This window comes from Euprymna scolopes, chromosome 33, assembly GCF_053919585.1.
Source record: "Euprymna scolopes isolate OS-2025 chromosome 33, ASM5391958v1, whole genome shotgun sequence".
Taxonomy (NCBI): Eukaryota; Metazoa; Mollusca; class Cephalopoda; order Sepiida; family Sepiolidae; genus Euprymna; species Euprymna scolopes.
In genome coordinates, this window is record NC_136514.1 from 29,964,656 (window position 1) to 29,968,047 (window position 3,392).

Below are 3,392 nucleotides of genomic sequence, written 5' to 3' on the forward strand. Positions count from 1 at the left end.
AGATCTTAAAGGGCCTTGTGCCTAAATTTGTTTTGTAAATTTTAATTTTGCTTTTAATTTATTTTAATTTTACATTGAATTATTTTGATTGTAATTTTCATTTTCACGAAATAAATTATATATAAAGAAAAACATTTCAATGAAAAAAAAAGAAAAAAAGAAAATTGAAGGGATAAAAAAAAAAATACATGAAAACTTATTTCAGTAAAATATTTTTTACAGACGAAACAAAAGTCACTCCCGAGGAGCCCAATGAATGGGCTCCAAGATTGATTTGCAAGCAAAATGACTGAAAACAATTTTTAAATGTCAGCAAAGACGACGGTGGAATCATGATATGGGCTAGTATTATTGGTAAATGAACTCGTGGGTCCATTTAAAGTGAAAGATGGGCTTAAAATGAATTCCAAAAGTTACTGTGATTTTTTTCAGAGCAATATTTCTTTGAATGGTGTGATAATCAAGCTTTCAGCCAAGCGTAGATCTTGATGCAAGACATCGCACCGAGTCATGCATCAAAGTGTACTAAATCCTGGTTGAAAGAAGAGGGATTTGTTGAAGATTCTCTTCAAGCCTGGCCTGTGACTTGAATCCCATTAAGAACCTGCGAGATATTTATTTTAATGGAAGGCAATTCAACAGCAAATGTGACCTCTGGGAGAGGGTTAATGTTGCTTCAAACAATTAACTAGCAACTAAAATTGCAAATGTAACATCAGATGTCAGCAATGGACTGCTAAGTGTTATCGAAAAGAAAGGAGCATTTGTGCAACAAAATTTTGAAGGTTCATATTATTTTTTTTGTTAATATATCTTTTATTTTTAATATAAAATGTTTTAATGGTTTTCCTTTAAGAAATTGACAAATCTATATTATTATATGAAAGTCATTGTGTGTGTGTGTGTGTGTGTGTGTGTGTGTGTGTGTGTGTGTGTGTGTGTGTGTGTTCCTCCCTCATAGGTTCCGAAACAGCTGAGCCTATCTTTTACAAATTTCACACAAAGCTAATTTATATGTCTGGCAGTGTTCTTAGATATGTTTTATACAGAAATTCATCCAAAACGCATCGAAAATCGAAAAAAAAAAAAAAAAAAAGAAGCCAATCTTAAAAATAGCTTTTCTCTCTTATAGATAAAAAAAAAAAAAGAATAATTTTTCCAGGGAAATATTTTACGTTACAGCAGCCAAGGGAGATAATAAAATTTCAGCAAATCATTTCTTCTTACAAAAAAAAAACATATTAAAAAAATTTATTATAATCTGGAGATATAGTTTAGTGGTAAAGCATTCGACTACAGACCAAACGATCCCTCCTGTTCAAGCCCATGTGTACCTTACCATTTTATTTCAATTTTTTCATATTAACGAGTTCAATTTACAATAAAAGAAGAGGTACCATTTAGAATCCTCGCAAATCATTTCTTCATTTTAAAACTAAACATTAATCAGAAGTGACATTTCCAGGGCATTCATCATCAAGCCCAAATATCAGCTGACGTGATGTTGTAAACAAACACAGACGGAATTTGATAAACGACATCATCATTATTATTTTTAAAAAAATATTTTTTTTTGCAAATTAGTCCACCAGACAAATTATTCCTTGCAATATATAATAATCAATAGATCATTGATTCTATAATAACATATATGTAATCTGCATGACTTAAAATATCATGTTTAAGCATAGAGTATTACCAGTCAACGCCAGGCTGCCAGCTAGTTTGTTTTAAAATCTTTTCATACCGTGTTTTTACACGTTTACGAGGTATAATAATGTAAAAGTATAAAACTGATGATCATGCCTCCGTTCAGTCTCGAAAGACAATGGATACCTCCCGTAAAGGTAGTTGTACATGTACTTGTGAGGCAAGGGTAACACAATCACCAACCACACCTCTCCTGAATTGGCACTGCTTGAATCTAGTGGCAAGGAGAAGTCTAGGACGTTTGGAAACAATGCCGAGACTGAGCAGGAGCTGCTAGAAAGACTTATCCTGCCTTGACAGAGTTCAAAATAGCCTTCATGGCCTAGTGGAGGATGCCCTTTTCTCTTCCCTGTAACCTCTTTCTCACTAAAGAGACATTGCAAGCCTGTCTTTGCTTTATCGTTATTTGGCAAGTGCTCGTCTGAACTCCAATCTATGGTCCCCCCCCTCACCAAACATTCACAAAAAACACTCGTCTAGCTGAAACCACTATCAATAATTTCCCCCACTGTTTATCTGTGCCTAAGACTAAACATAGATTCCATGAAAAAAGCTTCTTTCTTAGAACTGCACACCTGTGGAACTCTCTTCCGTTTTCCTGCTTTCCGGCTGACTACAATATGGTCGTCTTCAAGTCCAATGTAAACAAGTTCTTGATGAGCCGTTTCCCTTAAGTAATCCAATTTACCAAATTTACGCTTCTAACGATTACTATGATATTGTCCTTTTGATCACTGTACACTCTTTAACCCTTATCCTCGAGTGGCCTCTGGCCTTGATAAGTGGTGATTCCTTTGTAAAAAATGAAAATGCAGAGAGCACATACAGCATCTGGAATTTCCAAATGGTCACCCATTCTAGTACTGACCAGGCTCAACGTTGCTTAACTTCAGTGATCTTATGAGAACTGGTGTGTCAACGTGATTATGCCGTATATCAAATTAAATAGTTGCAAATAAACCAAATCAAAGAACCAGTCTGCTTTGTTAACTTAGTAAAAATTAAAAAAATTTTTTTGGAATATGATATTTTCTTTTTGTCACGGCTACATTCATCGTATAAATTTTTACTTTATTTTTCTTTTTTTTTTTAATATAGGGCACAGATAGAGAGTGGGGGAAATTGTTGATGGTTATCTGCGTAGATGTGAACGAATATGATTCGGAAGATCATTAACAAAGTCCAGTGTAGATCCTTAAGACACACCAGTTTTTATGCTACATGCTTCAAACTTCTGTCTAAGAAGACAACTCCACTAGCAGAAGAGAAAGTGAGATCAACAGCTTAATAAATGATCTTTCTTCAAATTCAGAATATTCTTCTTTTCTTCATGCTGTTGTTAAACTTTGATTCCAGAGCGGTCAATAAGAGACTGGATTTGTAATGTGGGCATGATCTCTGAAGAACAGATAAACAAAATTAAATAAAATCCGGGTTGGTATCTTTTCCCTTTTAACAAATGTATTTAGTACTTACCGTTACTCTCCCGTCTCAACGCTACTTAAAAATTTTCTCGCTGCCATTTGGCAGCATCTCGAACAGATATATGAATGTCACCTAGAGTATTTACTGTTATAGTTCATATCAGTTTGGGGTCACCAAATTATGTAAAGGCAAAAGCAATATAAGAAAGAATGACAAAGTTGATTCACACCAAATATGATTTGAACTTATTTGAAATT

General features: G+C 34.1%; 1 pseudogene; it reads right to left on the minus strand.

The window, feature by feature from the left end:
* Positions 1–2,529: 2,529 nt before the first annotated feature.
* On the minus strand, positions 2,530–2,647 carry LOC145258587 (5S ribosomal RNA; annotated as a pseudogene).
* Positions 2,648–3,392: the final 745 nt, after the last annotated feature.